The 14,218-nt window shown below is 43.6% G+C and overlaps 14 non-coding genes across 14 annotated transcripts; 6 read left to right on the top strand and 8 right to left on the bottom strand.

Annotated features, from left to right (window-relative positions):
* The first annotated feature begins 1,001 nt into the window (after positions 1 to 1,001).
* On the top strand, positions 1,002 to 1,075 carry trnat-agu (transfer RNA threonine (anticodon AGU)). Its single transcript has one exon. It is a non-coding gene; the product is annotated as a tRNA-Thr (tRNA).
* Positions 1,076 to 1,346: 271 nt separating this feature from the next.
* Positions 1,347 to 1,419, bottom strand: trnar-ucg (transfer RNA arginine (anticodon UCG)). Its single transcript has one exon. It is a non-coding gene; the product is annotated as a tRNA-Arg (tRNA).
* A 1,486-nt stretch (positions 1,420 to 2,905) lies between these two features.
* Positions 2,906 to 2,977, bottom strand: trnaw-cca (transfer RNA tryptophan (anticodon CCA)). Its single transcript has one exon. It is a non-coding gene; the product is annotated as a tRNA-Trp (tRNA).
* Positions 2,978 to 3,592: 615 nt separating this feature from the next.
* Positions 3,593 to 3,664, bottom strand: trnaq-uug (transfer RNA glutamine (anticodon UUG)). Its single transcript has one exon. It is a non-coding gene; the product is annotated as a tRNA-Gln (tRNA).
* Positions 3,665 to 4,286: 622 nt separating this feature from the next.
* On the bottom strand, positions 4,287 to 4,359 carry trnav-cac (transfer RNA valine (anticodon CAC)). Its single transcript has one exon. It is a non-coding gene; the product is annotated as a tRNA-Val (tRNA).
* A 719-nt stretch (positions 4,360 to 5,078) lies between these two features.
* On the bottom strand, positions 5,079 to 5,150 carry trnad-guc (transfer RNA aspartic acid (anticodon GUC)). Its single transcript has one exon. It is a non-coding gene; the product is annotated as a tRNA-Asp (tRNA).
* Positions 5,151 to 6,339: 1,189 nt separating this feature from the next.
* On the top strand, positions 6,340 to 6,413 carry trnat-agu (transfer RNA threonine (anticodon AGU)). Its single transcript has one exon. It is a non-coding gene; the product is annotated as a tRNA-Thr (tRNA).
* A 675-nt stretch (positions 6,414 to 7,088) lies between these two features.
* trnas-uga (transfer RNA serine (anticodon UGA)) lies at positions 7,089 to 7,172 on the bottom strand. Its single transcript has one exon. It is a non-coding gene; the product is annotated as a tRNA-Ser (tRNA).
* Positions 7,173 to 7,420: 248 nt separating this feature from the next.
* Positions 7,421 to 7,493, top strand: trnar-ucg (transfer RNA arginine (anticodon UCG)). Its single transcript has one exon. It is a non-coding gene; the product is annotated as a tRNA-Arg (tRNA).
* A 251-nt stretch (positions 7,494 to 7,744) lies between these two features.
* On the bottom strand, positions 7,745 to 7,818 carry trnat-agu (transfer RNA threonine (anticodon AGU)). Its single transcript has one exon. It is a non-coding gene; the product is annotated as a tRNA-Thr (tRNA).
* A 967-nt stretch (positions 7,819 to 8,785) lies between these two features.
* On the top strand, positions 8,786 to 8,858 carry trnat-cgu (transfer RNA threonine (anticodon CGU)). Its single transcript has one exon. It is a non-coding gene; the product is annotated as a tRNA-Thr (tRNA).
* Positions 8,859 to 9,315: 457 nt separating this feature from the next.
* On the bottom strand, positions 9,316 to 9,391 carry trnar-ccu (transfer RNA arginine (anticodon CCU)). The gene has a single exon. It is a non-coding gene; the product is annotated as a tRNA-Arg (tRNA).
* Positions 9,392 to 10,541: 1,150 nt separating this feature from the next.
* On the top strand, positions 10,542 to 10,613 carry trnap-cgg (transfer RNA proline (anticodon CGG)). The gene has a single exon. It is a non-coding gene; the product is annotated as a tRNA-Pro (tRNA).
* A 1,147-nt stretch (positions 10,614 to 11,760) lies between these two features.
* On the top strand, positions 11,761 to 11,842 carry trnas-uga (transfer RNA serine (anticodon UGA)). Its single transcript has one exon. It is a non-coding gene; the product is annotated as a tRNA-Ser (tRNA).
* The last annotated feature ends 2,376 nt before the right edge of the window (positions 11,843 to 14,218 follow it).

Raw genomic sequence — 14,218 nt, 5'->3', positions numbered from 1 at the left:
ATTTTTCCCAAAAATTGTATCCAAAGACAGAATATCTAAGGAGTGAAGCATCACATATATTTCAAGGAGGGAGTAAAGAGTCTTTCAAAGGCTACTGCTGAAGTCCTAGTGGCCTAGTGGACAAGGAACTGGCTCCTAAAGCAGGGATTGGTGGTCCAAGTCGTCCCATCTCATTTTTGCAGGATATGAAAATAGAGGCTCCAATAGAAGGAAGAATTGTGTTGGCCAGTTCTGTGTTTTATGGTTCGTTGGTTAGTATGATTCTAGCTTCGGGTGTGCGAGGTCCCGGGTTCAATTCCTGGACGAGCCCCAGTGAATTATGCAATTGGTGATTTTTCTCCTCCAAGTAGCAAAGATTCAAGACTGTGATACACTGTATTCCTTTACCTGAATACAAACATCAGCATGATGTATAAATGCTGAAAACCCACATCTTGCTCCTCTTTCATGCCAAGAGATCAGCTGGTAAGCCGTAATCCATAAACCCTTTCTGCTTTTTTGTGTTATTTCACCAACCCATGTGCCTATTTTAAATGATAGAATATTGTGTGTATTATTGAACTCCTTCTCCTATCTCCCTCCCTGAGTGAAGGAACCTTAGTTTCCTTTTGGAGAGGTGATAATTGACCTTTAGTCCGGGTCCCATACGGGCACTGAGCAAGCTGCATGCACTTATGACAAGATGATCACATGATGGTGTCCTTTTAGACGTAGCTTTCTTGTATAAAGGAACTGTTGGGCGAAAGAAAAGGAAAAAAAAGAATAAATTCCAGCACTGGCATGGCAGCACGTGTGTCCAACTGGACTCACAGCAGGTTATGTTCATATGTGAGGCCCCAGTTGTTTCTGGTAGGAGGAATCACCATGGAGACAACGTAACTGAGAGGTTAAGTTGATGGACTGCTGATCCATTCTGCTCTGTACACAGAAGTTGGAGAGGTTAGTGCTCTAAACATAGCACAGTGAGGTGGCATGAAGCTGCTTCGGAGCTATAACATGGAGGCCCTGTGGCTTAGTTGGTGAAAGCACCTGTCTAGTAAACAGGAGATCCTGGGTTCAAATCCCAGCAGAGCCTTTAAACTCAAATGTCTTGAGATGCTGAAAGATCACATATCTCTCACTGCTGGTTCTGGCAGTATTTCTCACACGCTTGCTTAATTATAGCAGAGTACTTTGTCAGAAGTTCTGTTGCGCTTAGTCAACGTGGATGCTTTGTTTTGTCATTCTATTGGAGAACTTCTAATCTCTCTGTATTTTTGTAATAACCAGAGAGAGTAGCTAAACCAAAGTGTCCTCTAAAGAATGAATGTGAGTTAGGAGACCAGATGTAACTATTTAAGGCTCTATAACCACAGAGGGACTTGAACCCTCAATCCTCTGATCCGAAGTCAGACGCCTTGTCCGTTAGGCCATGTGGTCCATGAGTTGCTCCTCTTTCTCATTCCATTGTTGGGGAGAAAACACCAACATGGAGACGAGGTGACTGAGAGGTTATGGTGAAGGACTGCTAATCCATTGTGTTCTGCACGTATGGGTTTGAATCCCATAGTTGTCATATTATCTTTAACATCACAACAATGTTTCAGTGATGTTAAAAGTCTCTTTGACATATATGTCACACTAGACTTACTAGAAAAATAACCAACATCTTGATGTTTGTTTCAGATGTGACTGTACAGAGTTGTCTCTCTAACGAGGGAACTTCTCAGTTACCTCGTCTCCATGGTGATTTCTCTTACCAGAAACTACTGGGGCCACACATGCTAACGCTGATAAAGAGAAAGTTTCTCCACAATATTGAACACTGTTTTTTTCCAAAAGATTGTACCTAAAAACAGAATAACTAAGGAGTGAAGGATCCTGTTATTTCATGGAGGGCGTAAAGAACTTTTCAAAGGCTACCGCTGAAGTCTGAGTGGCCTATTGCACAAAGATCTCTGTACCAAGCTGTTCAGAGAGGTTATATTAGGCAAGTCCTTCCAGATAACAACGTTTATGATAATCCAGTGTTCATATCCTTATAAACTTTGTTATTGATGGAGGTAATCTGAAAGAAATCCTCACTGTTACTTTTGAATCAGGCCGAACATTTCTGATTGAATGGAGAACCCTCTGAATCCTAATGCAACGTTGTAGGACACATATCCCACTTTCTTGTGACTTCTGAAACTAGTTTAGTGTTCAATGCACTTTTCCTCTAGTCTTCATTTTATTTGAACACCAGTGCGGTGATGAGATCTGTGAGAACAGTTTTGAATCTTTAGTGATCAGGAACATGTCTCTCCAGAACCTCATTTGGATGTTTTAGCATCTTCTGCTGCAAGGCCAGGTTGACTTCCAGCACCTGGCGTCTCATGTACAAAGAGTGCATGGATTTAATTGTGAATCCTTGCATGGAATAAAATCATCTGATGATCCAGTCTTCATCCTGGAGCAGCAGATCAGAGTGGTCCCTAAAGACTCACTCCGTACTGCATCCTGCCATCAGCAGGTTCCTCTACCAGAGCCAAGGCTGACGCTGGGATTTGTGGTATACATCATTTTGTACCAACCTTTAGTTTTTGGTTCAGACCATGTGGTTGATTGTGAAATTGTTGCATTTTGACTCGTGTGTAACTTATCTGGTGATGTGGGGACTGACGTGTCCTTCACGTGTGATGGTGAACTTGTTGTTGAAGTCACTTTTCCTCATATTGGACTTCACTGCATCCCCAGTGAGTGTCGCCATTGGACAAAACCTCAGAAATGTGAGTGCACCAGAATTAATGTGTGTGTGAAGGACTACAACTTGATCGTGATCATGCAGAGTTGAACAATTCCAGGTACATATCAAAGTTTTCTGTTGCAGCTAAAGTTAGTCTGGTTGGTGAACTCGTGAGGATAAAACTAAACTGAAAGTTCATTATGACCCTGATGTGAGTTGAACACATAACCTTCTGATCTGGAGTCAGACGCGCTACCATTGCACCACAGAGCCTTTTCTGACGTTTCTGAGGTTGTTTAATGAACACAAATCTAATCATAGAGGGCAAAAAGTATTTAGTCAGACCACCAGTTGTGCAAGTTCTCCCACTTAACAAGATAGGAGAGGCCTGTCATTTTCATCACAGATATATTTCAACTATGAGAAACAAAATGAAAAAAAAAAAAAAAAGGCCAGCTTAAATGACATCATGTGACCCAGCACAATTCTCTCAGATATGAATGAAGCAGATCTCTTCTAAGACTGATTTCTTTCTGATTATCTCTTAAAATTGATCAGATTTGTTTGGAACTGTGAAGGGAAACAACTGTTGGAAATGATCCTTCGTATTGATCAGTGACCATCATTAGCATCACTAGCTGAAAACGACTGTATAAACTGCTTAAACATCATTCAAGAACATACTCATGATATTAGATACATTCATCACATATTTAAGGGTTCTTATGGACATTTTAGGGTAACTCCAGCCCCCTAAAGCAGGTCTAATGGTGTCCATGTTTCCATTTCCCTGTGTTGTTTTTTGAGGTGGAGCCTCGTGGATTGATACTACAACATCATGTGGGTAAAACCTTGATACCTTTGTACCTGGTTGTGTGGGAGACTGACAGGTTCCACTGAGATTTGAACTCAGATTACTGGAGTCAAAGTCCAGAGTGCTAACCATTACACCATGGAACCCTGTTCAGCTTTTATTGTGGTTTTCTGGTGGTCCTGAAACCAGAACATGAGTGAAAAGCAATATGCGCCTGAGCATCTGACAGAGTGCTGTCCATGGTGCTAGGAGCGTGTGGGTGTTTAGGGTACCAGGGCCCTGGTCCTCCAAGCCCAAGGGCTGGCTCTTTCACTCCAGTGGCCGGTCGGGGGGGGGGGCTTAAAAGCGGGTCCCCGGGTTCGGACGGTGAGCCGGGTCTTTGGGTGGCTCCAGGTGAGCCGGGTTGTTGAGGTTGTTGAGTTTTTGTTGGGGTCTGGTGGTGGAAGCTACTGGGGTGTGGTGGTGATGCTGCTGGGGTCTGGTGGTGGAGCTAGTGACTGACATGTTTTGAAAACGGCGGGTATGACGAGAAAAATCCTGTAAAAAATCTCTCTAATATGTTTCTTTTTTTTCTGTAAAGTTGGACATTTTAAAGTGTAGGTAAATGGAGAATGACTGGCTTTTGGTCAGTTGTGGAACTGCAACGAAATTCATTTCTGCATGAGACCCAATGCGAGAAAGAGATGGTCGGCCTTCCTGTCCTGAGCACCAAGAAGAGGACTGGAGTGGTTTTCCAAGATCCAAATAATGTTATTGCAAAGTCATACATGTTTCCGCCCAGTTTCGAACAGGGGACCTTTCGCGTGTGAGGCGAACGTGATAACCACTACACTACGGAAACAGACTTGCTTTGAAAACGGCGGGCATAAAAATAAAATCCTGTAAAAAACTCTGCTACACTTCTTGACAGTAAGATGGATACTGCAGGTTTTCTCCTGGCTGCTCTCAAAGACTCATGCTGATGTTAACCATTACACCATGGAACCCACTTCTGCTGTTATTGTGGTCTGACATTGTGGTGGTGGCACCTGACAGAGTGCTGTCCATGAGTCCTGTCCATAGTACCGAGAGCGTCTGGGTGTTTAGGGTACCAGGGACCTGGTCCTCCAGCTCCACGGGCTGGCTCTTTCACTCCGGTGGCCGGTCGGGGGGAGCTTAACAGCGGGTCCCCGGGTTTGCACGGTGAGCCGGGTCTTTGAGTGGCTCCAGGTCTGGACGGTGAGTCAAAGGTGAGTTGCTGAGCAGCGGGGCGGTGAGCCGGGTTGGTGAGTGGCTTTCAGGGCCGTGCTGTCAGTCTGTGTCCGGGACGAGGCGACGGCGGGCTTAAAAAGCGATTCTCCCAGAGATGCTCTAGATGCTGTCCTAAATAACTGCTCTTTTTACTTCTTCAATGACATTTTCTGTGTGTATATAATCCTACCTCAATCAGAGTTTCCTCTGATCCAGCTGCAGCATCTAGAAGCTTCTTTGGCAGGCAGACAGCAACTGCTAGTCTATTTTCTTAATGACTATTGTTTACTTGACTCAATCATGTAGGTATCATCGTACGAAACAAGAAGTCTCCCCGTCGGGGAATCGAACCCCGGTCTTCTGCGTGACAGGCAGAGATACTGTCCACTATACTAACGAGGACAGCTTTTCGCCCAAAGAACTTCCTGATTGCAGGAACTTAATAACTGTGTACCAATGTCATTGGAAAGTCAGTGTCCATCTCCTTCTAAACTTTTATATCGGTCCGCGATTCTCGGCTCTTTCACTCCGGTGGCCGGTTGGGGGGGAGCTTAACAGCGGGTCCCCGGGTTCGCACGGTGAGCCGGATCTTTGGGTGGCTCCGGGTCTGGACGGTGAGTCAAAGGTGAGTTGCTGAGCAGCGGGGCGGTGAGCCGGGTTGGTGAGTGGCTTTCTGCGGGCTGGCTCTTTCACTCCGGTGGCCGGTCGGGGGGGGAGCTTAACAGCGGGTCTCGTATCACGGTTTGATAAAAAAAGGGACACATCTAAAACATGCAGGACACCGTCGAGGACCGACTTTGGACACCCCTGTTCTAAGAGATGTGGACTGCTTGAGAGGGAGGTAATGTCTGGATATTCTGTTCTATGACTTTAATGTTTTGCTGTTCTTCACTTGTCCAACATGGTGGGGTACTCCTCCAATTCTTCTTGACCAAATGTGTATTTCTTTATGTGGTGTAAAGGTCTGGACAGCTCTGTTTTTGACACAGATACTTGTATCAGGGTGTGCTGAAAGCAGGGTAGCATCTAAGACATGCCGGACAGCGTGCCACAAGGTTGGGAAAGGCTATAATTAAGCAAGCGTGTGAAAAATAGTGCCACAACCAGGAATGAGAGATATGTGATCTTTCAGGCATCTCAAGACATTTGAGTTTAAAGGCTCTGCTGGGATTTGAACCCAGGATCTCCTGTTTACTACTACTTTCTCTTACCAAAAACAACCAGGCCCTCACATACTAACGTTGCACAACCCACGCCCCCCCCCCAAAAAAATACACCATTTTCCACACATATCAGGATGTAGTAAAAAACCCCTTTGAGTAGATATTATGAAAAACAGGTTTTTTCTTGCTTTAACATATATAAAGTATACCGTCGTGAGTCACGACGGGAGCAGAATCCATAGGCCGGCCCCTGCTGAAACCACGCCCACAACTAACTCCGGCTGGAGCGTCCGCCATTGTTTGGAAGCGGTGAATCGTGTGGCTGTTTCAACGAGGGACAGTAATAATGAGGTTTTGCATCGACATTTAACCTCATAAAAGGATCAGTACCAACAGCACGGACCCGGCAACTCAGGTCTTGTGTTGAGGGCCCTGTGGCTTAGTTGGTCAAAGCACCTGTCTAGTAAACAGGAGATCCTGGGTTCAAATCCCAGCAGAGCCTCTAAACTCAAATGTCTTGAGATGAGATGAGAGAGTAGCCAAAGTGTCCTCTAAAAAGTGAATGTGAGTTAGGAGACCAGATCTAACTATCTGAAGGTTAGCATTAGCATACCAAACAGATGAGAAGGTGAAATATTTAACCAACCATGTGGAAGACCAGACATTGGATACATTTTTCCACAAAGTCTGTGTTTTTTATCATTACAGGAGTGCATATATTTTTATATATTTAATGTATTTGATGAATTGTCTCTTTGTAGGCCTTGGTCTCTGCAGAATGAGATGAGTCTTGAAAATGATCAGGTTGTGTCTTTACAGTCAGGAATTGTGGTCATCAGATAATCACCTGAACAGGGACTTGAACCTTGTAAGGCAGTGTAAGGAAGTTTATTAGGAGGTGTGATCATGAAGAACCACTCTTCTGTTATTCAGCAGGCGGGCCATTAGAAGGCCATCTATTAAGTTTGGTAAGATATAAAGACGTTCACAGTCACGATAGCCAGGAACCAAACCTGGGCCGACTGTTTGGAAAGAAATGTAAAACTAACTTAATGTAGGCTGATGTTACCTATTAATGCATGCTGGGATAACACAAAAAACCCCACTGATTAGTTTTGAAAGACATTTTAGTCTACGGTTAACAACTGCAAGTCTTCTTGCATGTTCAAACATTAACCGTTGTTGGCAGGATTTGAACCTGCGCGGGGAATCCCCAATGGATTTCAAGTCCATCGCCTTAACCACTCGGCCACAGGACAAAAAGCAGTAGCAGGGCAGATAGATAAGGGAGAGGAGCAGAGAGGCGTCCGCCTTCGCTGAGAGCCAGAAGAGAGCTTTTTAATATTAAAAAACACAGACTTTGTTTGGATGATGTCTGGTTTTCCACAAGGTTGGTTAAAGGCTTTATCTTCTCCTCTGTTTGGTATGCTAACGCTTAGTACATTTAACAACGGCAAGCACAGTAACTAAAATGGCAGGATTTTTTATGAGAAAGAGGAGCAACTCGTGGACCACATGGCCTAATGGACAAGGCGTCTGACTTCGGATCAGAAGATTGAGGGTTCGAGTCCCTCTGTGGTTATCGAGCCTTCAGCCCTCCTAACTCACATTTACTCTTTAGAGGACACTTTGGTTTAGCTACCCTCTCTGGTTATTACAAAAATAAGGAGAGATTAGAAGTTCTCCAATAGAATGACAAAACAGAGCATCCATGTTCACTAAGAGCAAAAGTACTTTTGACAAAGTACTCTGCTATAATTAAGCAAGCATGGGAGAAATACTGCCAGAACCAGCAGTGAGAGATATGTGATCTTTCAAGCCATTTGAGATTAGAGGCTCTGCTGGGATTTGAACCCAGGATCTCCTGTTTACTAGACAGGCGCTTTGACCAACTAAGCCACAGAACCTCCATTTTTTGGTTTTGATGCACCGTTTATTACGTTTGACTTTTTGTGTGGAGACCATTGTAGGTATTTTCTGCAGATTAAAGGAACAGTTATGCTTTTCTCAGGTCCGTACTGAAATAAAAAGTCAATGCATGATGCAGGTTCAGGAAGAAAGTTTGTTTTGTTGACACATCAGTTGGGTTCCTGTGGTGATCGTCTATGACGCTGTGCTTCTCTATGCTTTTATTGAGCAAAGCTGTTCCCTCTTCCTTTTCTGTCTCACCATTTTCTTTGAATGTTCGGGCTCAGAAGGCTCGAAGGCTCAGATACCTGAGATTATGTTGCCTTTTGCACGTGGAATAAACTGCAGAATGTTAAGCAAAATGTTTCCGTTTCAATAGAAACAGCAGAGGGCGGTGTTGCTAACTTTGGTAACGTGCACATGTTATCATTGCCATCGGCAAATCAATTACATGCATCAGATACATTGTTATAAATACGAACTCTTTCATCCAACCCTGGACTGTCAAGGACATGTGATGTCATTGATGATGTCACCAGTCTGTCCCAGTAAAATCCATCTCAGTGACCAGAACAGCAGTGGAGGTGATTCCTTTCTGCTCACCTTCAACCTGGACTCTACACTTCAAACAAACTTCATAAGTGTAGCCGGGCTTCTGATGTTAGTGCATTAAAACAATCATCTAAAAGAAAAGAAAAATAAGGTTTTAGAGGAGGAAGATTTTTTTTCATAATGCACTTCGAGAAAAAAGTCCAAATGTCGAGCAAAAAGTCGAAAAGTAGAGATTAATGTTGAAGTACAATTTTGAGAAAAAAGTTGAAATGTTGAGAAAAAAGTTGAAATGTTGAGAAAAAAGTCAAAATGTCGAGAATAATGTTGAAGTACAATTTCGATCAAAAAGTCGAAATTTAGAGATTAATGTTGAAGTACAATTTTTAGAAAAAAGTCAAAATGTTATGGGAAAAGGGCCCTGTGGCTTAGTGGTCAAAGCGCCTGTCTCGTAAACAGGAGATCCTGGGTTCAACTCCCAGCAGAGCCTTTAAACTCACAGAACAAGAATTTGTAGATGATTTGGATCAAGTCTTCACCTTCTCCTCTCACACGGTGATTGATGAGAGTGCAACATTATCTTTGAGCTGTCAGTGATGGAGCACACAGACATTTGTAGTGCATATGTATGAGACCCTGCAGAGACCATGACCTAGATAGAGACAATTAATCAAACAAAATGAAAAATATAAAAGGCATTAAAATGTCCCAAGGTGTGACATTTGTTTGACAACAGAAACAACAGGCATAGTAAGTAAAGTATTTCAGCTGCTGAGATTCATTCAGTAAGGCAGTGTTTCCCAACCCTGGACCTCAGGTCACACTGTCCTGCATTTTTTTAGATGTCTCCTTGGATCAACACACCATTCAAATCATCAAAATCTTGCTGTTTTGAAATTAGGATGTGAAGATTTTAACTCAGTATTGCATTGAACAATTTTAAACATTGCCAACCAAGGTGGGACTCGAACCCACAATCCCTGGCTTAGGAGGCCAGTGCCTTATCCATTAGGCCACTAGGGCTGTGGAAACCCTGATGAACTGCTACTGATCCAAATGCTGCTCCTCCACACATAAACATCTTTTTTTGTGAATAAAGAACCTGAAAAAAGAACAGTGTTCAAATAAATGCTCAGGAAGAGAACGATCATGCTGGTGTTGTTGACTGGTAAAAGCTGTTCTGTTCAAAGATGCTCTCAGTGGTACCAGAGGATGTACTGATGGTATCATCACAAGTTTCAGACTGAACCCTCCTGCCTCATGTAGGCGGAGTTTTAGGTCGTCTTCAGTGAGTCTGAGGTAGGATCTGCTGCCAGCTTGTGAAAGGAAGACGTGCAGGTTTGAGATGAACACCAGCTTGTGAAAGGAAGACGTGCAGGTGTGAGATGAACACCAGCTTGTGAAAGGAAGACGTGCAGGTGTGAGATGAACACCAGCTTGTGAAAGGAAGACGTGCAGGTGTGAGATGAACACCAGCGAGTGAAAGGAAGACGTGCAGGTGTGAGATGAACACCAGCTTGTGAAAGGAAGACGTGCAGGTGTGAGATGAACACCAGCTTGTGAAAGGAAGACGTGCAGGTGTGAGATGAACACCAGCGAGTGAAAGGAAGACGTGCAGGTGTGAGATGAACACCAGCTTGTGAAAGGAAGACGTGCAGGTGTGAGATGAACACCAGCGAGTGAAAGGAAGACGTGCAGGTGTGAGATGAACACCAGCGAGTGAAAGGAAGACGTGCAGGTGTGAGATGAACACCAGCGAGTGAAAGGAAGACGTGCAGGTGTGAGATGAACACCAGCTTGTGAAAGGAAGACGTGCAGGTGTGAGATGAACACCAGCTTGTGAAAGGAAGACGTGCAGGTGTGAGATGAACACCAGCGAGTGAAAGGTTCTAGTGCTGAGGAGCAGCATGTGAAACACTGTGGTAATGAGCTGCACAGAAGTAAACTGCTCTGCTGCTCACACTGAAGTCCTCCACGGTTAACGTGCAGGTCTGGTCTTTATCTCCAAGTAGCAGTCGTCTCAAGATATTTGAGATTAGAGGCTACAGAAACTGTGCAACAGGTTATTGATCATCATTCAGTTTCTATTTCTATTCCCCCTTAATGTTATAAAAAAACATCTAGACAGGTATGATGTGACCGGGATTTTTTGTTTGCCGGATATGTGTTTTATGGCTCGTTGGTCTAGTAGTATGATTCTCACTTCGGGTGCGAGAGGTCCCGGGTTCAATTCCCGGACGAGCCCCAGAGATTTATGCAATTTGTGATTTTTCTCCTCCAAGTAGCAAAGTTTCAAGACTGTAGTACAGTGTTTTTCAATCCTGGTCCTCGTGGGCCCCAGTCCTGCATGTTTTAGATGCTACCCTGCTTCAGCACACCGTGATAAAAGTACCTGTGTCATCAACAGATCTGTGCAGACCTTGGTGACAAGCTAATGAGGACCTTTAATTAGAATCAGCTGTGTTGGTGCAGGGAAACATCTAAAACATGCAGGACAGGGAACACGAGGACCAGGATTGAGAAGCACTGCTGTAGTACAATGCTTTACCTGAAGACCAACATTGGCATCATGTGTGAATGCTGAAAACCTACATCTTGCTTCTCTTTCATCCCAAGAGATCAGCCGGTAAGGCGTATTCCGTAAACCCTTTCCCCTTTCTTTAATTGGGCTCCTTTTTTGTTTTATTGCCACAACCAATGTGCCTTTTTTAAATAATAAAATATTGTTTGTATTATTGAACTCTGTCCCCTATCTCCCTCCCTGAGTGAACGAACCTTCGTGTCCTTTTGTAGAGGTGATAATTGACCTTTAGTACGGGTCCTTGGGCCCTAATCAAAGGTGGTGTTGACGGTAAACAGAAAAAGATCTTCAGAAATAGTAACTGAATGATGATCAATAACCTGTTACACAGTTTCTGTAGTTTAGTGGCTATCGTGTTTGTGTCACATGAAAAAGGTCCTTGTCTGGCTGAACTTCTGGATCAGGACCTATCAGTGAACAGAGCATATCATCCACTGGAAGATTTACAGCACTGTTTTGTATTAGAAGAACTTCATCAATGACAGCTTTTTTAGCAGGAAAAGCACAACTGCCTATGGTGTGTGGAAGAGTGATTTTTATCTTATTGACCATCGTTCATATGTATCAGTCATGCATATCCAAAACAAGCTTTCTCCCCGTCGGGGAATCAAACCCCGGTCTTCTGCGTGACAGGCAGAGATTCTGTCCACTATTCTAACGAGGACATCTGATAATCTGTGATCAATATTTCACAACAAAATTGGTCCCGGCAGGTTAGCTGTGAGATAAGTACGGGAACAAACCTCAGACTAATGTTTCTGATTCAAACAAACACACATTTATTTCAGCCAAATGTTCAAGCATGTGACAAGTTGTTGTGGCCGAGTGGTTAAGGCGATGGACTTGAAATCCATTGGGGATTCCCCGCGCAGGTTCAAATCCTGCCAACAACGGTTAATGTTTGAACATGCAAGAAGGCTTGCAGTTGTTAACTGTAGACTAAAATGTCTTTCAAAATTTCAAATCAGTGGGGTTTTTTTGTCAGATGTAAGGGATTAGCTTTAAAAACGAAATACCCTCAGTTTTTTTTATGGCCGAAACCGAACAGGAAGTCTGCTTTTTTTAATTAATTGTGTAATTTTGGCGCAATTTATGCCATTCCTTCTGCAATTAATACGGCCCGAACCGTAACGTGCACCCAGGTGTGTTATACATCAAAATGTGCGTCTCCATCCTGCGACACCACGCATTACTTTTCTCTTTCAAAATTGTTACTGTGGCGACGCTAGACGCCAAAAAGCGTGCCCACCCTTCATCTGATTGGCTCAGACAGAAAAAATTTGTGCCTCAAGCCCCACTATACGGTTTGACGTACATGAACAAAAATTGGTAGACACCTGTATCATGTCGCAACTAAAAGAAAAGTGTCTTGGCGCCATGGCCGAAACCGAACAGGAAGTCGGCCATTTTGAACATTCTGAATTAATCGCGTAATTTTGGAGCAATATATGCCATTCCTTCGGCAATTAATACGGCCCGAACCGTAATGTGCACCCAGGTGTGTTATACATCAAAATGTGCGTCTCCATCCTGCGACTACGCGCATTACTTTTCTCTTTCAAAAGTGTTACCGTGGCGACGCTAGACGCCAAAAGGCAAGCCCCCCCTTCATCTGATTGGTCCATATTTGATAGTCACCAAATTTTGCATGCAAGCCAGGCCTGTCGATAAATTTGATATTTCATGGTTTGCATTAATGGGCGTGGCCTAACGGCTCAACAGCGCCCACTAGAATACTTCTCTGCCATAACTTTTGAAAGGTTTGACATAAAGAGTCGTGGGTGGTGTCATGGGACTCGGTATTGAGTCCTTGACCATAATTGGTGAAAATTAGCCCCGCCCCTTCTTCTGATTGGTTGTCCCTTTTCTCTGCCATAACTTTTGAATGGTTTGACATAGGAAGTCGTAAGTGGTGTCATTTCTGATATGCTTATGGGGGGCGGTGGCCGTGAGTGCGAGGGCCCATTCATCGCTGCTTGCCTGCTTTAATTTATTTTGTTATTCACCTTTTAATTCTTAGAGTGCCTTGTTTTTTGTATTCCTTACAAGAATCCCCTTTTTTTTATTTTCCTTTCTTTTCATATTGCATTTAAATGGATATTTGTTCAGGAGTTTAACTTCCTGCCTCCATGCTGGAACCGTTCTGAGCCTGAACAGGAAGCATGTTGATGACATCATCACGCAGACCCGTCAGACGCTAGCAGACCCGCTAACGCTATCGTTAGCTAGCTGGGCCTCAACCGCAGCTAGCCGGGCCTCCAATTTTTGTATTGTAAATGCATTACATCTAAATGTTTCGGAATGACTGTAACCTTAATGTGAGTGTCAAAAGGAGCAGTGGTCTTATTTGACAGAAATCTAGAATATATTTTTTGTAGTAGAATTTACTTTTTTTTATGTTTCTTTTCTTTTTCTTCTACTACCTCTTTAGGTTTGTTTTTAATATTTGTCTTGTATTGTATATTATGTGTCGGACCCCAGGAAGAATAGCTGCAGTTTTGCTGCAGCTAATGCGGATCCAAATATAACTATAAACTATAAACTGCAGCTAGCCGGGCCACAACCACAGCTAGCCGGGCCTCTTTTCAGTTCAGTTGCTAGCATAGGCCAGTTCAGTTGCTAGCATAGGCCATTTCAGTTGCTAGCTTAGGCTATTATAGGCCATTTCAGTTGCTAGCATAGGCCAGTTCAGTTGCTAGCATAGGCTAGTTCAGTTGCTAGCATAGGCTAGTTCAGTTGCTAGCATAGGCTATTATAGGCCATTTCAGTTGCTAGCATAGGCCAGTTCAGTTGCTAGCATAGGCCAGTTCAGTTGCTAGCATAGGCTAGTTCAGTTGCTAGCATAGGCTATTATAGGCCATTTCAGTTGCTAGCATAGGCCAGTTCAGTTGCTAGCATAGGCTAGTTCAGTTGCTAGCATAGGCTATTATAGGCCATTTCATTTGCTAGCATAGGCCAGTTCAGTTGCTAGCATAGGCCATTTCAGTTGTTAGCATAGGCTGTTTCAGTTGCTAGCATAGGCTAGTTCAGCTGCTAGCATAGTTGCTAGTCTGTACAGTCATGCTTGTTCAATGCTATTAAGGGATTTTAAACTTGAAATCAAAGCATTTTGTTTTTTCATATAAAACAAACACATTTCTATGCGGTTTAGAAGTTTTGGGGATGTCTCTTTTTTGCGCCTGCGCTGCTGAAATCGGGGCGTCCCTTATTTCTATTCCTGAAAGGTGGCAGCCCTATTCAGGTGTTTTTACCCAGCATGCACCGGGGCT

The sequence above is a fragment of the Cololabis saira genome, chromosome 10 (genome assembly GCF_033807715.1).
Source record: "Cololabis saira isolate AMF1-May2022 chromosome 10, fColSai1.1, whole genome shotgun sequence".
Taxonomy (NCBI): domain Eukaryota; kingdom Metazoa; phylum Chordata; class Actinopteri; order Beloniformes; family Belonidae; genus Cololabis; species Cololabis saira.
This window is presented reverse-complemented; position numbering and strand designations above follow the sequence as displayed.